Source organism: Ceratotherium simum, chromosome 8 (genome assembly GCF_057802395.1).
Source record: "Ceratotherium simum simum isolate JZ-2026a chromosome 8, ASM5780239v1, whole genome shotgun sequence".
Classification (NCBI taxonomy): domain Eukaryota; kingdom Metazoa; phylum Chordata; class Mammalia; order Perissodactyla; family Rhinocerotidae; genus Ceratotherium; species Ceratotherium simum.
Genome location: NC_141907.1, coordinates 39,970,933 through 39,991,167, shown reverse-complemented (window position 1 = coordinate 39,991,167; position 20,235 = coordinate 39,970,933).

Below are 20,235 nucleotides of genomic sequence, written 5' to 3'. Positions count from 1 at the left end.
TTAGATTCAACAGACAGAAAACTGCTCTGTCAAAGTGCTATAAAAGTTTCTAAATGCTTAGTCTCTAAATTTCTGTATTTATCACGCAGTAGTAACAAACAGTTCCACACTTTAAATAGCACTGTACTAAAACTCACTTATCTAAATAAATAGTAGCTATATTTTACAATAATGATAGCAGATTAATGGCATTTCACATTCTGAAATATTAAAGAATATGAAGTTATGTTGTTGTTGTTTTTACTTTTCTCACTCTTCTCATTAAATAAGCTTAGGGAACTGCATGTAGTTTCTAATAAATCTTTGTTGATTGAAATATTTCTCTAGTTTAAGAACATATTTCATCACATGAAAAACAATGTGTAATTTGTTCTATTCAGATTTGTTATTACAGATTAGCTCTACTGCTAAATATGGCTGAAATAGGTTCGATTTTCTCTTGGGTTAGAAATGGGAGAAACAAGGGGAAAAAGGAATTATCTTTCTTAAATTTCAGAGACAGAAAGACAACAAAAAAGTATTAACACCTAATTAGAGGGAAGGGTGCTTCTAAATATTTACTTTTCATTAAGATCTAAAATCATGGTTCTGTAATTGATTTGAAGCCATTTTCCTAACTTAGCAAGTATTTAAGTGCTTAATTGCTATGCTAAGTTCTCCATAAAGTGAATTAAACTGATTTAAGCCCAATATTTTATGGTCTCATCATCTAAGAGAAACATATCAACAAGTATAACTGAAGAAACAATAAATGAATCCTTGATTTGTTTACAACTACCATTCTACAATCATTGATCAGAGCAAAATCAGAGAATAAAGTTACTCTGGGAGCAGTAAGCCTTGACTCCTGGTTTATTTCCTAAGACTATAGAACTTTCTTCATCCACAGAATTCTGGATAACCAGAATTTCAAATTCATGTACAAATATAGTTTAAAAATATCTGAAATGGCTCTGGGGAATTCAATGGGGGCATTGAACTCCCTTAGTACTGCCTTGAATTTCTTTAAAGGTAGCTGTAAATGTTCCAAGTTTTGTTTTTATTCATACAGAATCAGAATAGTTCAGATTCCCTTACACTGGAAAAACAAAACAATACCCCACTTGATGCTTTGCCACAATCTACTCATTAAAAAACAGAAAAAAAAAAAAAGAGAGAAAGAAATTATTTTTAAAGAATTATTTCAAATGCTTCATTGCCAGGAATTTAAATTGTTCTCTTCTATACAAATTGTTGTGAAAACACATTAATATTGTTTTCAAAATATTCTATAACTTTTACAAAGAGATATCTATGTTTTTCTTAAGAAAAACAATTCTGATGGTAAAGGTTTTATAAGATACAAATTAGTAACTGAAGGGGAGGAAGACTATACTCACTCTGGGTCCTTTCTGGCTGGGCTACAAGTTAAACTGACATGAGATCAAATAGCAGGAGAAAATCAAACAAAGCTTTATAACATGTATACATGGGAGAGACCCAGGGAAACTATCTCAACAAGGTGGCAGAGGTTCTCACCTTAAATACTACCTTCAGCTAAAGACAAAGGAGGATGTTGGGGGTGGGGGAGTCAGCTACGGGAGCTTACCAGAAAGGTACAATAAACAAGAGTAAGGTTATTATGCAGATTTAAGGCCTTGCCTTCTGCATTGATAAGTTCTAGGGATGAGGTCATCTCCCCTGCTTCCTGGTGCAAAGAAGGAGATACTTTTACAAATGGAGATTTCCCTTACAAATATAAATGTTTGGTAAACAGAACTTTGATAAGAATGGGCTTAGCAAGGACCCTCCCAGTCTTTCCATACCCAGAGTTATCTATGGTGATGGTGTGTCATGGGGACAGGCCTCTTATCTTAAATTCTTTTGGGCACTTTGGGGGAAGGTCAAGTGTCCTTCATGATTCTTCTGAGCCTTTGTTGTCTTCAGCTCAAAATAATCGGCATACTAGAGTGGCCCATCTTGGGGCAACCTGCCCTGAACCCCATCATAGATATTTCCTGAATTCATTTGTGAAAAGTGCTAAACTTATTCCCTTAACCATTCTGAAGTCTACTATGCTCTAGAGACGTACATATGATGGATGTCTGTAGTTTTTTCTGCTTAGCTCATCCTCTCCCCCTCCCTCATCTGCTTGGTGGGGGATTTCTCCCTGGATCTCTTGCATTTCTGCATATCTTGTGAGTGAGGCACTGACTGCCCTTGTTCTGGATCATCTTTTCAAGGATGTTTATACAGCAAACAGCCTTGAAATATAGAGATAATGTCTCTCCCTGGAGCAAACCAACAGCAGGTTTGTTTACTAGCCAATATGGTAAAGATAATGTCTCCCCACAGGGCCAAGGTTAGGCATGCATACAGCCCATGATAAAAGATTTGGGTTTCTTAAACTCAGGGTTTCTCACCTGTAACACAACCCACTGGGTATGTAAGCAGCATCTGGCTCTCTTCACATAGCCCTGTGGGAATTGGTGGTTGAAACCAGGGCAAATGCTGATACTCTGGCTACTACCATTGGTATGAATGATATATTGTTCTTTGTCTCTAATGTAGGAACCTTGTGTCTTCTGCTAGAATCCATGAAACTGTGGCAGGCTAACTAGTTAGCTTGCAAGTAGGGTAAAATCTTCAGTTTCCTTAAATTACTCCAGTTCCTGTTTTGAGTTCTTTCCTAAGAATCACCTGTACCTTTGCCCTTCAGTTTCCTGAAAGAACCCTGTGCCTGCATAATAAATCTCCCTTTTATTTAGGCTTAGATGGGCTTCCGTTACTTGTAATCAAAATAGTCCTGATACAGCCAAGAAAATCTGTTTCTTTCTGAAAGTTGAACAATAGGGGGAAATATTCAAGTGGTTTTCTAAGTGCTTTCATTCAACAAATCTTTGTTGAGCCTCTACGACTTTCCAGGTATTATGCTGGATGCTGGGGCTACAATAATAAACAGCATATGGTTCACCGAGTTTCAATTCTCATAAGAGAAGCAGCCTAATGTATAAATAAACCAACACATAATATTTGCAAATTGTGAGAAGTGCTATGAAGACAACAAAAAAGGGATGAAGGCAGAGAATAAAAAGGGAGGCTACCTTACATCAAGGGATTGGAGAAGGTGGCTTTGAGAGAGGCATATTTTAGCTGAAATAGGAAGAATGAAAAGGCAGAAGATCCATACAAATTCAAGGAAAGGAAGTGCCAAAACCTTGAGATGAGAAGAGGTCAGGAAATGTGAAACTTTAAAGAACAAATGTGAATATATGTACTAAGGGGAAGAACGCCAAGGGGTGCAGTGGGGACTTGGGCAGGAGCCAGATTATTCAGGGCCTTACTGGCCAAGGTAAGGAGTTTGGGTTTATTCTATTTATGATGGGAAGCTATTGAAGAGTTTTAAGGGCCGGCCCAATGGCTTAGCGGTTAAGTGCGCGCGCTCTGCTGCTGGCGACCTGGGTTCGGATCCTGGGCGCGCACCGCCGCACCGCTTCTCCGGCCATGCTGAGGCCGCGTCCCACGTACAGCAACTAGAAGGATGTGCACCTATGACATACAACTATCTACCGGGGCTTTGGGGGAAAAAAAATAAAAAATTAAAAAAAAGAAGAGTTTTAAACATTTGAGTGACAGGACCCAATTTACATTTAAGAAAACGAGTTTTGCTGTTGTGTGGAGGATGGGTTGGAAGAAAGCAAAAGTGGAAGCAGAGAGGCCAGTTAAGAGGTTGTTGCTTTGTCCAGGAGAAAAACAATGGTGGCCAAGAACAGGTGGTGGCAGTGGAGATGGAGAAAGTGAATTCCGTGTACTGAGGAGACTGGGACAGTGGATGTGGGTGGGGGAGCAACCTGGGAGAATGGTGTGATGGGGGTTTGGGGCTGTAGAAATCAAGATCACCATTTGCAGCTATGTCTAGTTTGATATTTCTGTGCAATACCCAAGGGTAGATATCAAGTTGGCCTTTGGAGACAGGAGCCTAGAGTTAGATGTGAGATCTAAGTTAAGAGATATAAATTTGAGGGTCATCAACGTATGCATGGTCTTTGGTCCCAGAATCCTAATCTCCAGGCTTCTTTCAGCTTACTCTTTTTCTCAGGTCTTGGTGCCTGGCCTCCCCAAATCAGGGCATGCAGGAACTTTTGAATCTCCACAGAACATGAAAAACCAGGAGTACCATCTCCAGATTTCTCTCTGCCTAATGGTGCTACCCTTACTATTTTTTTCTACTATGGCTGTTCCATGTTGATGAGGGTCTTCTCCTCCCAGAGATCCTGACAGAAAGTATCCTTTGCTTTCAGCCTCCACCTCAACCTACCTGGAGGGTTTCTATTGACATAGTTTAATGGGGTAAGGTTCTGGGTTCTTTTTCAGATATATAGACTTCCATGTTCATGTCTGCAAACTGAAATAACATTCCCTCCCGCCTCTTCCAAGCATAAGTGTTTCTTCTATAAAGACTGTTTTTTAAAGCGGTTTTTGACATATGTTACATACCATAACATTCACCCACTTTAGGAGTTTTAGGAAATACACAAAATTGTGCAACCATCACCACCATCTAATTGTAGAATATTTCCATCACCCCCTGAAAATCTTTTGTGCTCATTTGCAGTCACTCCCTGTTCCCTCCCCCACAGCCCCAGGCAACCACTAATCTATTTTGGCACTTTTTTGGCCTTTTCTAGACATTTCAAATAAATGGAATTATACAATATGTGGTCTTTTGTGTCTGGCTCCTTTTACTGAACATAGTGTTTTTGAATTTCATCCAAATTGTAGCATATATCAGCATTTCATTCCTTTTTTATTGCTGAATTTCCTTCCATTGTATGGATATACCATATTTTGTTTATCCACTTGCTTGTTAATGGCCATTTTGGTTGATTTGGGCTATTATGAATAATGCAGTAGAAATAACATTCTTATTCATCAACCTCATTCAGATGTTGAAAGAATTACTTAATATTTTAAATTGTGGGTTAAGATGGTATAATTTGGGGTGATTTTTCCAATTTTTCAGAAATTTGGTTACATTGTGAGTATTGTTTTATGAGTAAATTTCGTTCATTTGATTTAAAATTTATCATGAAAGAATTCAGCCATACACAAAAGCATAAGAAATATAGTAACAAACAATCATGTACCCACAACGGCTCAAAAAATATCCCTCTGTCCAGGAGACAACTGCTGTCATGATTTTGTGTTTTCATTCCCATTCATATATATGTGCTTTTACTAATATATATACGTTCTTACATAATATACAGTATTTTTTGTATGATTTTAGACTGAATATACACTGTATGAAAAATAATGGTACCATGTATTCTCCTTAGTACTTTAGTACCAACTCATTTTTATTTTCACAATAACCATATAAAGTAGAAGCAATTATTATCCCCACTTTACAGATGAGGAAACGGAGGCAGATAGAGGTTAAGTGACTTGCCAAGGTCACACAGTTAGTAAATAGTAGAGGTGGGTTTGAATTCGGCAGTCTGACTCCGGAGCATCTGCATGACTATGCCACAATGTTTCAAATGCTGCTATATTGTTAAACTGTGTTTTTTTGCTATCTGTTTTTCCCTTCAACATTATATTTGTGAGATTTCCCCATAATGATACTTGTAGACCTAGTTCGTTCCTTTTCATTACTGTATGGTGTTCTGTTCAGTGAATAGGGCATAATTCATCTATCCATTCTACTATTAATAGAGGCTATAACCAACAATACTGCAAGTACTTTCTTGTACAGGTCTCCATGTGCACACACGCAAGAGTTTTCCTAGAGTATTTATCTATAGGAGGACTTTCTGGGTCCCGTGGTATGTGTATCTTCAGATTAACTAGATATTCCCAATTATTCTCCAAAATGGTTATATCATTTTACTCTCAAGAAATCAGTTTGTAAAAAATTCTACTGTTTATGGTTACAGAGTATGAAATAACCAAACAATACAAGAAAGGAGAATAAAATGCCAAAAAAAGGTGACAAGAAATGGAAACTATAGTAAAATAACCCAAATTTGCCTTTTATAAATTCCAAGTACATATAGCGGAGAAGAAACACAGCATTTCTCCACTCTCAAATTTCCTCTCCTTCTTTTTCCTTCTAAGCTATTTTCAACTCAGATCTTCCCTGAAAAGCATGAATGTGATATACTGCTATAAGTATTAAAATTCCTGAATCCTCTTCAGAGGAGTGAATTATGTTAAAGTGGAGTTCCTTCACAATCCTGTGTTTCATTGACCCTTCTCTTCCTTAAATATTACCATAGATTTCCTCTCTACCAGCCCGAAATCTGCTATTTTATTTTCACTCATAACAGTGGAGTATTAAAGAGTTGAAACTTTGTTTCATATACAGATGTAGATACAATACTATAAAGACATAGACCTCAATTAAGTTTTCTCAGTGAAGAACTTGTAACGTTCTAAGAAAACAGTAAGTTTGGTGCAAAAAATTTTTAGTTCAGTTGTTTGATAATTTAGATGCATCTAACTTTAAACAAATCTAACACTGCATATGAAAATTGAGATTGAAAGAAATATAAGCAAACTTTGAAATGTAAATATTCTTTTTGAAATATTTTGCCTTATGGTTCGTTTCGAAAGCTTTCTCCCTCATACATTTAAAGTGGAATCAAATGCAGTTAGCTTCTAACTTATGAGTGCTATACCTCCTCATCTGCAGCTCAGAGTGACATCAAGGATAATGCCTTTCAAGTATAGAGAAGGGGGCAAGGTTGCCAGCGGTGGAGGGTGAGAGGAGAGAGAGACCCTCCAAAATACAAGTTCACAGAAGATTTTTAACACTGCATTTTTATTCTTCTCACCAGCTAAGCACCTTAATCCATTTGTCTTGACCCCCACCCCCTCCCCACCCCCCCACCGCACTCTCTGAAGCTGCCTTACTTTCTCCTGTGCATTTCTTCTTTTATCAGTCTCTCCCCCTTTTCTCCTATTGTAGCAGGACAGGATTTACAATGTGCAAGTGTTCACCTCCTTTATCTTTCCTTTCACTCTATGCCCCCATCCCTAAAGAAAATATGCTCTTTCATCTCACAGATGCTTTCTATCCTTCCTGGTGTACCTTAGAGACCAGGGGTTGCAAATTCAAATGCCCATAGGAGCCAGAAAGGTAATGCGAGTGAGGAAAACTGGGATGCGATGGTGGAGAACTGGAGTGATGCCCCATAAAAGGCAGCGGCTGCTACCAAGCTCCAGTTGACTCTTACCATGGGGAATCCCAATGCTGCCTGGTCTTTTGATTTTTCAGATCTGGAAATCCAGATTTTTAGGTGAAATTCTCCCACTGTTAAATGTTGACAACTAACTCAACAAAGACAGCAACACACTCTACAGCTTAAACAACACTCTATAACTTTAAGTTGCAGGGCTGGACATGGTTTGTGAGGTGCCATTTTGCCACCTCTACTTCAAGGAGAGTTTTGTCTTGGCCAGTTTGATTCCCAGACCTTTTGCAGAATTGGTGATGCACAATTGAAAAAAGGAGTAGAGAGAAACAAGGTCTGGGAGGCAAAATAAAATACATAAGGCCCTAACTAGACAAGGTAAGACGATCTAAATAACACAGAGCTGGGAGAGAGAGAGGGGAAGAGGAAAAGAGGTCCCAGAGCTGGGCAGTCCAGGCGGGGAGAGGTGGGCGGGTTGTGAGTGTGAGGCTCCAGAGAAGCTCTAAGAGTGAGAAACCTTCTCAGGTGGAGGTTGGTGAAGAAAGAGCATGAATAAGTGTGGGTGCATATGGGTCATAAATAGGATCCCTTTTAATATTCTTCAGAAAAATTAGATACAGATTGGGACTCTTTTTAAAATTCTTTGGGGATGTAAGACTGGGCTTTTAAAATGCGACTCTATGTGGAGCCAGGTCACTTCGAGCCCTGGGAATTAGTAGGAATAAGATTCTTGGTTGCAGACAGCAGAAAACAACTCTGGGTAATTTAAGAAGAAAATGAATTGATTAAGAAGGATACTGGGTACATCCAAAAATTGTTAGGAAAACTGGAGAAGCAGGATCAGAAAATGAGCAGGAATGAGGGCACTAGGCAGCCTGGAAGACAGCCAGCCCGTAACACTGGAACAGTTTGCTTATCTTGCCACAACTGGACACTCACTGTTACACCCCTTGACTCTGCTCTCACTCCACTGGACACTGGCTGCCGTCACCAGCAACAGAAATAATGCTTAATATACTGTCATTGCTTCTTTGTATCAAGACTCAAAGTTCTGAGCAGGGAGCTTCCATATGACTGACCTTAGGTCACATGTCTATGCCCTAGCTCTGAGGAATCTGGGAGAAGTATCAGTTCTTTTCAGCTTCTTTAGTGGGAGGCAGAAACTGCCTCCTGCCAAAGCTCACGCAATGGTGGCTTCCCCAAATAGGAAGTTTATTGGTATCATCAAGTAATGGGCAGCCACACATCTAACACAGACCCTCGCTAGATGGTACCCTCTAGGAAAGGATAATCAGGAGGCGGCCAGTATATCTGTCAGGATAGGATTCTTTATGTTGCAGTAACAAATAACTCCAAAATCTCAGTGGCTTACAGCAACAAAAGTTTATTTCTCACTCACATCCATTGCAGATTGTCCATATTGTCCTCACTTTAGGACCCAGGCCAATGAAGCAGCCTCTACCTGGAACATTACTGATCTCATATCAAGAAAAAAAAAAAAGAGCATAGCAAGCCACACTCTGACTCTTAAACAAACATAACTGTGCTTGGAAGTGACAAACACAACTGTGCTCACACATTCCTAGCCAAAACAAATCATGTGGCCAAACCTGATCTCTGTGGGGCAGGGAAGTATGAAATTACCCCATGGAGGGGCAATTACTATTTTTGAAAGAGAATAAGATGTATCCTGCCCATTATCAGGGAGGAGGGAATTGTATGCTAGGTAGTGGGAATGAGCAAATTAGAAGCAAGAAATAGAATGGTGTTTGGGCAGTAACTAGAAATATCGTGCTATCAATGAAGCACAAGGCTCAAGGCAGGAGAAAGTGAGAGATGAAGCAGTAGTGACAGGTGGGGGATAGGTCAGCAGACCTTTGTTTTCAGGATAAAAGCTTGATCCTCATTCTGCAGGCAATGAGGCATCCTTGAGTGTATTTCAACAGGGGGATGAGATGGCTAGATTTGTGCTTTAGACAGATTACTCTATGTGAAGGATAATTTGAGAGAGATATGTTAGGAGGCAATTGCATTTATTCAGGTGAAGGATGACAGCCTGAACTGGAGAAACTAATAGCGGTGAAGAGGTAAGGATAGAGAGAGAGGAGGCAGAGTGGCTGTGTTTATTGATTGATCAGATGTGAAGGGTGAGAGAAAAGGAGGGAAGGAGGATGCACCAAGGTGTCCAGCCTGGGCAATCAATTTCCTTCATCTTCCTACCAAATGATAACGCTGAGTGTCCAACATCCCCAAAGCATCTTACAATTTAGGATCGTCTGTTTCCCTGGATGTACACATACATAGGACAAGGCAAATAGCTCCCAAGAAAATCAGAATGGTTAAACATCACCATCATATCCTTGTGTAAAAAGAAGTTAGAAATGAATGTTCTTCTTCAAATGACTACTTTCTCTTTTCCATTTATCTCCCTTTTTATCATCCTATTCTTACTTCTTACCCTATCCTTTAAGATGCAGTTGTGTTGGAGTGAGAAAGGCACTCACTTTCATACATGTCTGAAGAAAGTGTAAATTACAGCAAGTTTTTTGGGAAACGATTTGGCAATATGCTCCAAGAGCTTAACTGTGTTCATAAACTTTGGCCAGATGTTCTACATCTGGTAATCTAACCTAAGAAAATAATTATCAATGTGGACAAAGATTTACGTACACAAATGTTTATTCCAGCAATATTTGTAGTTGTAAAAAATTGGAAACAACCTCAGTGTAAAAAGTTAGGACATTGTTAAATTAGGACACATCTATGTTTTTATTAATATTTTCAAGTAATTTTGATTGAAACGAAAGAATGATTACCTGATAACCTTAAGAAAAATACAGGATATAAAAGTAAATACCTATTATAATCTCAAGCTTGTTTTATAAAAGCATAGAAAAAACTGGAAGGAATTATATCAGAGAGTTATGGTATTATGGGTGATTTTTATTTTCTTCATTTTACTTTCATTTTTCCCAAATTTCTAGAATGTAATGATTTCTTTTACAATAAGAAGAAAAGATACTTTTCCCAACCCTACCCCACCTCCACCTCTTAGATCAACTTGGAGGTGATAAGGCAAGGTCGTTGAAAATGCAGAATAGTTAAAAAACAGGTACAGTTAACTAGACTCCTAGAGCAAATTGCTAGAAAGGAGGGCACAGAATCAACCTGAGCTGCACTCACCTACCCATAGAAACTCAGCAATTAGTTTGTAGCTGATTAATGCTGAATTTAATACCCGCCAGAAGAGCAGAGAAGAGCTGAGCTTGGCCCTTTAGAAGCTGGAAGATGCTGAGCCATCAGTGAGGCGGAATTGATAGAGATGGCCTCTCATCTTCTGCCACTTCCTCCCTCCTTCAATCAGAGCAGCTCTACCATCTGAGCATCACTCCACCTTGTGCGCTAGGGCCAAGGCTTAACCTCTCCTGCCCAGTTTTTGGGGCCTCCAAATAATTATTGGGAAGAGAACAAGCATGGCCTGGGGAAAATGTTGCTCTTTCACCATGGTTAATAAGTCCCTTAATAATCGGTCTTCAGCCAAAAAGCATTAGAGGGAGAGGGAGAAAAAAATATACCAGCTCCCTCAATTACATCAATGATTTCCAGGCAGTGGGTACAGTTTTCCCAGTCATACAATCATGTAGAAAGAATATAGAGAAGGAGACAAATTCGGAAAATATTTAGGAGGCAGGGCCTGTGGTTGATCATATGTGCACAGCGAGGGGGAGGGAGGAAGCATGAATGACTAGGAACTGTTTGGGATCAGAGGGGCTAAAATGGTGTACCTGGCTGGTAGGGCAGGGCTGGGGCTGAGGAGTTAACCTGTGAATTTGGTTTGATGGAGCCAGCCAAGGAGGTGGAGGACGTGGCTCATGTGATTTGGATATTGGTTACTTACAGGGAAAATAAATATATTGATGATGGGGAAACAATTTTTTCTTTCTTTCTTTTCTTTCTTTTTCTTCCTGCTTTCCTTCCTTCCTCCCTCCCTCCCTCCCTCCCTTCCTTTCTTTTTGCTCCAAAATGGTTTTTTTCCTAGTTTATTGAGATATAATTGAGATACAACAGTGTATATGTTTAAGGTGTACAGCATAATATTTTGACTTATATGGTGAAATTATTTCCATGATAAGTTTAGTTAACATCCATCATCTCATACAAATTAAAATATATATATATTTTTTCCTTGTGATGAGAACTCTTATGATCTACTCTCTCAACAACTTTCATATATACCATACAGCAGTGTTAACTATAGTAATTGTGTTGAACATTACATTCCTAGTACTTATTTATCTTATAACTGGAAGTTTGTACCTTTTGACCACCTTCACCCAATTTTGCCTCTTCCTACCCCCTGCCTCTGGTAACCACAAATCTGATATCTTTTTCTAGGAGTTTTGTTTTTTAAGATTCCACATTTAAGTGAGATCATATAGTATTTGTCTTTCTCTGTCTAATGTATTTCACTTAGCATAATGCCCTCAAGTTCCATCCATGTTGTTGCCAATGACAAGATTTCCTCCTTTTTAATGGCTGAATAATATTCCCGTGTGTGTGTGTGTGTGTGTGTGTGTGTGTGTGTGTGTGTATCATATTTTCTTTATCCAGTCATTGGTGGGAGACAGTTTTATTATTATCAGAGAAGGAAATACAAATATGGAAGGCAGGAAGGCTAGAATAAACTCTGTGGTATTGAATTGGAATTATAGGTATTGCTGTGAACTCATGGTTGTTTTAATATATAGAAATAGATACAGGTATAGATATAGATGAATTTCCTGGCTCTTTTTGGAAGAGCAATGATACCTTTGTAGCAAAGAGCAAACTTAGCACCCAGATCTTGTTTTCTAAATGCGTTACTAAAAGCAACCAGGGTTCATTGGATAAGTTGCCAGTTTCACGGCTGTGCCAAGGAAAGTACAAGAGAGGTCTGAAACATCTTGCTCCAGAAAATAAGGAACCTCTCAAAGTATATTGGGAATATGTTACAGGACACAGAATTCAACCTGAAAGGGCTCCCCCTGGCCAAATATGAGACAATTTGAGCATCAAAATAAATAACATTAGTAATGGATTGTAAACCATTGACTAAAATAGGAATCCATGAGTCTATACTGATGCAAAGAATTGAATAAATAGATGGAAAGCTCTACTTTACAGCAGAATGCCAGCTAATTAATAGAAGGAATAATGGAATTAGAAAATCACCATTTGGTAACAACCATAGTAATAATTGATTCAGGCAAAATAGTGGGTGAAAGTTTGACAAGAAAAAGAATATTTATATAGTCCCAAAGTATCTCCCCACAAAATGGTTATAAATTATGTTAATTAATAACTACAAAATATTTATTAATTAGCTCTGCAGTGGAGAAACAAAATGAGAAAGGTTAATAGTACCAGCGGGCCGGCCCCGTGGCTTAGCGGTTAAGTGCACGTGCTCAGCTGCTGGCGGCCCGGGTTCGGATCCCGGGCGTGCACCGACGCACCGCTTCTCTGGCCATGCTGAGGCCGCGTCCCACATACAGCAACTAGAAGGATGTGCAACTATGACATACAACTATCTACTGGGGCTTTGGAGAAAAAAAAAGGAGGAGGATTGGCAATAGATGTTAGCTCAGAGCCAGTCTTCCTCAGCAAAAAAAAGAGGAGGATTAGCACGGATGTTAGCTCAGGGCTGATCTTCCTCACACACACACACAAAAATAGTACCAGCAAGAGTACAAATTAAGATCATGTGACTCCTGATATGATGCACTGAGAACACAGCATCCTATTTGTGTTATTCCTGCCCCCAAAATCATAACTTGAATCTAATTGTGAGGAGGCACCAGAGAAACCCAAATTGAAGGTCATACAAAGTACCTGGTCTTCAAAAATACTACGATTATAAAAGACAAGGACAGCCTGTGAAACTGTTTTGATTTTGATAGGTATGCTGTAGTTTTGTAGAATAATGCCCTTGTTTCTAAGGCCAATGGGGCAACGTGTCTGCAACTTACTCTTAAGCGGTTTAGAAAATTATACTTGATTAATAGTATCTCATATATTTATATATGTGAGAAAATGAGAAGGGCTGGGAAAGAGAGAAAGGGAGAGAGAATGGTAAAATATTAACAAGTAGGGAACCTGGGTCCTGAGTGAAGTGTATACAGAATTTCTTTGTACCATTTTCTATAACTTTGATCTCAAACTAAAAAAAATTTAAAATAGAGAATGCAGCTATTAAATATTGAAAAACATATTCCTGAGAAAAAATACAACTGACACAGTATTAGAGATAGATGTTGCTAAGGAACTGAATAAAATAAGTGGCTTGAAGAGACAGCAAGCTTCAGAGATGCGTCCCCAGTGCCAACATGGTGCGACAGCCAGAAAGCAGACATGGTTGCCTGGATCCGGATTTCAACTTTTTGGTGAGTCTCTAGTGCCAGTGCCCAGTCCCTTCGTCCAATGATGCATGAGGAGTAGTAAGACAAATGTAGCAATGTAGTAGAAGACAACACTATAAACTACTCAAAAGCCAATAAGCACCATCTAGTGGCAAGAAGGTGATTTTCCCCATAGTTTAGATTTTTTTTTATTTTTAATTCATTTTTTCCCCCCAAAGCCCCAGTAGACAGTTGTATGTCATAGGTTCACATCCTTCTAGTTGCTGTACGCGGGACTCGGCCTCGGGTTGGACGGAGATGTGGTGCCTCGGGGCGCGCCCGGGATCCGAACCCGGGCCGCCAGCATCAGAGTGCGCGCACTCAACCGCCAAGCCACGGAGCCGGCCCCCCCATAGTTTAAATATTGTCAAATTCAAATTGCTTGGGCCCATGTGCACGCCTACCAGCAGGGTGTGAGAGTTTCCAAAGTTCCACATCTTCACTATCTTCACCAAGCTTGCTAAGGTTAGACTTATCAAGTTTTATCATTTCAATAGTATGGAATGAAAATAAAGGTTATAATATTTCCTATAAACTTATGGTTAGATTTAGAGGCTTGGTTTAGATTCAAGTTTATTTAGGCACAGATACTTCATGCACGATGCCGTATACTTCCTATTGTATCACATCAAGAGGCATATAATCCTGGTTGTCAATCAGTAGGTTCAAATGTGGTTGACCTGATCCATCAGTATATATGATGATAGGGTTCCTCATTAACCTTTCACCTAACGGTTTTAGCAACCATTGATGATTATTGCTTAGATCTATCATTTTGTCAAGGATTGAAAAATAGTAATCTTCTAATTTTACCATTCCTTCTGCACATATTAACTGCAATTCTTCTATAAAGAACTTTCCCTCATCAATCACTAGGTCCCTTGAGGTAGAGCCCATATAAGAAAAGCAGGGTAAGTGTAGGATAATGTCCATTTATCAATTTTTAGAATAATGAGTTGGTATCCTAGCAATTTGATGACAAAAGAGGTTTTTTTTAAAAGAATTATTAAGAACTCCAGGATTTTTACATATTTGATTTCTATCCATTGCAGTCATTATTCCTTTAAAAAAACCCAACAATGTCTTGAGGTATAATTTGTGTGCAATAAAACACACCCATTTATAAAGGGTACAATTGAATGAGTTTTGAAAAATGTATACACCTATGTAACTACCACCACAATCAGGATATAGAACATTTCCATCACTTCAAAAAGATCCTTTGTGCCCCTTTGCAGTCTATCTTACTCCCACCCCATCGCTGGTCCTATGCAACCACTGCTCTGCTTTCTCTCACTGTAGATTAGATTAGATTTTTCTAGAAATTTCTAAAAATGGAATCATTTCTCTGGATCCTTTTACTCAATTGGATCATATGGTTTTATTCTTCTTCTTCATGCTCACATTGTTGCCAGTTTTAGCCAGCGGAGCCTCTTTATTTTGGCTCTTTTGCCATTTTGACCCCAGTGGTATCTGATAGCTTCCTGGCTTTCAGGCACAACAAGATGCCCGAGGCTCACCACGTCTATTTCCTATTCCAGGTCTGAAATCAGCCATTTCTCCAAAGGCTTTGCTTCTTTGCTATTTTGAGACTACAATCTGGGCACTAGGGGTGCTTGCTGCTACTAAGTTATTATTCCTTTCCAGTTGGCAAAACTAGGAAATAACCATTTTTTAGAAAAAGTAAATAAAGAGTTTATACTGATATTTTCTAGTTAAATTCAAGATTAGAAATTTCACCTAATTTTTTATTTTGTCTCTGTTGTCCTAAGCTAAAAATTTTGATTTTTATAAAATTAACATAATTATTTGTTTTCATAAAAGACTGAAATACATGATTGAAAGATATATATGGTAGGAAAAAGCAAATAAATAATGTTAATTAATTATTAATATTTATATTAGGACATATGTACATAGGTACTTTTAAAAATAACAGTTTATGGGGCCCGCCCCGTGGTGTAGCGGTTAAGTGCGTGCGCTCTGCTTCTGGTGGCCCAGGTTCAGATCCCGGGAGCGCACTGAGGCACCACTTGTCATGCCATGCTGTGGCGGCATCCCATATAAAGTGGAGGAAGATGGGCACAGATGTTAGCCCAGGGCCTGTCTTCCTCAGCAAAAAGAGGAAGATCAGCATAGATGTTAGCTCAGAGCTGATCTTACCAAAAAAATAAATAAAATAAAATAACAGTTTGAAAATAGAAATCCCAGTGTTGTAATTAACAATAAAACAACTAAATACAGGTTAAGATTTCTCTGTGATTCTTTTACTTTTTATGATATATTCCACAGAAAATGTAAAGTCAAAATCCTGCTCTCACAGTCACTTGAAATAGCTCTTCTCTGGTCATGGCACCAACTTGAAGCAAAGTTCGCTTGTTTCAATTGTGTTTAGATTTTTAGGGATTGCATGGTTCTTCCATTTTCTTTTTAAATTAATTTTGTTTTTTAAGTCATTTAATAACCACATTTACATGGTTCCACAGTCAAAACCATATGACAAATTTCATTCAGAAAGGTTTATTTCATCCCTGCCCCCTGCCTCCTGTTTTGTTTTGTTTTTAATTGATAGATTTTATTTTTTGAAAGCAATTTTAGGTTTACAAAAAAACGGACAGAAAGAACAGAGAGTTCCCATATACCTCCTTACCCTTCCTCCACCCCCTGACCCTTTTCCCCTATTATTAACATCTTGTGTTGTGTGGTACATTCATTAGAATTGATGAGCCAATATTGATACACCATTATTAACTAAAGACCGTGGTTTACATTAAGTTCATTCTTTGTGTTGTACGTTCTATGGGATTTGACGTGTATATAATGACACGTATCCACCATTAAAACGTAATAAAGAATAGTTTCATGGGGGCTGGTCCAGTGGTGTAGTGGTCAATTGCACGTGCTCTGCTGTGGTGGCCCAGGGTTCGCAGGTTCGGATCCCGGGGGTGCACCGACACACCGCTTGTCGAGCCATGCTGTGGCGGCGTCCCATATAAAGTAGAGGAAGATGGGCATGGGTGTTAGCCCAGGGCCAATCTTCCTCAGCAAAAAAAAGAGGAGAATTGGCATCAATGTTAGCTCAGGGCTGATCTTCCCAATGAAAAAAAAAAGAATAGTTTCATGGCCATAAAAATCCCCTATGCTCCACTTATTCATCCTTCTCTCCTTCCCACCTTCTTCCCCCAGAACTCCTGGCAACCATTGATCTTTTTACTGTCTCCGTAGTTTTGCCTCTTCCAGAATGTCATATAGTTGGAATGATTATAGTATGTAGTCTTCTCATATTTGCTTTTTTCACTTAGCAATATGCATTGAAGATTCCTCCATGTCTTTTCGTGGCTTGATAGCTCATCTCTTTTCACTGCTGAATAATATTCCATTGTCTGGATGTACCCCAATTTGTTTATCCATTCACCTACTGAAGGACATCTTGGTTATGACCAAGTTTTAGCAATTATGAATAAAGCTGCTATAAACATTCGTGTGCAGGATTTTGTGTGAACATAAGTTTTCAAGTCATTTGGGTAAATAACAAAGGGTGCAATTGCTGGATCATATGGTAAGAGTATGTTTAGTTTTCTAAGAAACTGCCAAACTGTTTTCCAGCGTGGCTGTACCATTTTGCATTCCCACCAGAAATGAATGAGAGTTCCTGTTACTCCACTCCCTCACTGACATTTGGTGTTGTCAGTGCTTTGGATTTTAGCCACTCTAATATGTGCATAGTGGTATTTCATTGTTATTTTAGTTTGCACTTCTCTAATGACATATGATGTTGAGCATCTTTTCATGTATGTTATTTGCCATCCTCTGCCTTCTGTTTTTCCTTCTACTATAATTAACCATTTTTTATTGGCTTTTGGTTTATACTTCTATTGTTACTTTTTAAAAGTGTAATATACACACACACACAACATATTTATAGTCCTCCTTTCTTACACAAAAGGTAGCTTATCATACACATCCCATAGCATTTTATAGAGCATTTTTTACGGTGGCATAGGACTGCATCATATGAATGTATCATTGTTTCTTAGCCCACTCCCTTTATTGATGGACATTTGGATGGTTTTCTGTCTTTTGCTATTACGAATAATGCTACAATGAATAACCTTGTGCATACATCATGTCATATTTTTGCCTATATATCTTTGAGATAGATTTATAGAAAGGCAATTATGGCGTCCAATGTTAAATGCATATATAATTTTGCTAGATATTGCCAAATTACCCTTATGCCATTTCTGCATTCCCACAGCAATGTATGAAAGTGCCTGTTTCCCTGCAGACTTGCCAATAAAGTATTTTGTCAAACTTAAGAATTTTTGCCAAAATGATAGATGAAAAACTGTAATGTTCTATATTTTAGCTGGATAGTGGGTATATGGAACTTTGTTCTATTATTAACTATACATTTTTATGCATCCAAAATACTTCATAAAACAAGCTAACATAAGGAATTGCTTTTAAAGAAGATAGGTTTTCCATTTTGGTCTTAGAAGAAATAAACCACTGTTATTGATAATCTAACTACTGACTAAAGAACTAGAGCAACCCAAAACTAGAATTGGAAAGACTCTCAGAGACAAAAGAGTCTGATCCTATCAGTTAGCAAATTAAAGCTCTTGGGCTCAACGAAGCCAAGTAACTAACTTCAAGTCAGATGGTTGATGAGAAACAAGCTCACTTTTTTGTTTGTTTGTTTTTGTGAGGAAGATCAGCCCCGAGCTAACATCCATGCCAATCCTCCTCGTTTTGCTGAGGAAGACCGGCCCTGAGCTAACATCTATTGCCAATCCACCTCCTTTTTTTCCCTTTTTCTCCCTAAAGCCCTAGTAGATAGTTGTATGTCATAGTTGCACATCCTTCTAGTTGCTGTATGTGGGACGTGGCCTCAGCATGGCCGGACAAGCGGTGCGTGGGTGCACACCTGGGATCCAAACCCGGGCCTCCAGCAGCGGAGCGCGCGCACTTAACCACTAAGCCACCAGGCCGACCCCCCAAAACAAGCTCACTTTTAACTAAAGCTAAAAACATGCAGTCAATATATTAACATTATGGAGAACACTATCCAAGAAACTGGGATACATAACACTCATCTTTATAACAATTCCACTAAGTCTAAATGATACAGGAAGTAGGACGCATTGCATTAGAGCCAAGGTACTAGACTGACCGCTGCTGTATTTCTAAGTGCAATTCTGGAAGCTAATATAAGCTGTGAAATCCAATGTCATTTGGTCCTGACAGCCTTGTTAATCCTCTTTCTCTTCTTTCAGCTTTATAGTAGAATAGATCAGCTCATAAGTTCTGCCATTAGTTCCCAAATTTGTAATATGGAACCTGTAGACCAGGCCCATATATATATATTAGAGATTCTCTGTCAATCTTACTATGACAGAGTTGTTTGTAATTCTTGAGAGCAGTGTATGGAGAACTATCTTTTTGAATTGTAATGTTTTTACAGCTTTATTCTCAATATAGGGTGCAGATACTTAAAGTATTTTATATTAAATTTGTATTCTGAGGCTTCTTAACAAAAACAATAAGTTGGAAAAAATTATTCAAAATCACCAATTATCCAATGACGTCATTCATAACAACAGAAAAATAATTTTTCGTCCAAGATCCGATGCAATCCAGTGTCACATATTGCATTTAGTTGTCATGTTGCTTTGGTCTTCTTTCATCTAGAATAATTCCTCGGGTTTTCTTTGTCTTTTGTATACACTTTGACATTTTTGAAGCATCAGGCCAGTTACTTTGTAGAATGTCCCTCAGTTTGGGTTTGTCTAATGGTCCCTCATGCTTAGACTCAAGTTATGCATTTGGAGCAAGACAAACACAGAAATGATGCTGTGTTCTCAGGGCATTGTGTCATACACACATCACTTCACGTGATGTTGATGTGCCCCAGCAGGCATGATGTTAACTTTGACTACTCATGTTAAAGTGATGTCTGACTGGTTCTCTACTGCAAAGTTACTATTTTTTCCCTTTATACTTAAAAAGTAATTTGTGGGGAGATACTTTGAGATTATATCCTGTTTCTCACCAAACTTTCATTCACCTGTTTTAGCATCCATTCATGACTTTTGACTGAACCAATAATTACTGTGATGGTTACCAAATGGTGGAATAAAGAGATTCTTTAGTTTGGATTTTCTTAAAATATATTTGTTTGCATTTTCATAAAATGTATACAATGCCAGAGAAAATCAAACAGCTCAAATCAGCGACCCCAAAAGGCTGTGAAGTGGCAAATAAACAATTTGCATAAATAGCAAAACTGATTAGAAGTACGAATGAGCAAGTCTCTCACTACCTAAACCTGTCTTTTGACCAGTAAATGTAAGGTGAAGAAAGCTTGAGGAACCTTTTAAATTTTATTTGTCACACGTGTCTTGGGGGATAATAAAAAGATCCCCAACCCAACATAAGTTCGAAAAAGGATGTTGTAGGGCCGGCCCCGTGGCTTAGCGGTTAAGTGCATGCGCTCCGCTACTGGTGGCCCGGGTTCGGATCCTGGGCACGCACTGACGCACTGCTTCTCCGGCCATGCTGAGGCCGCGTCCCACATACAGCAACTAGAAGGATGTGCAGCTATGACATACAACTATCTA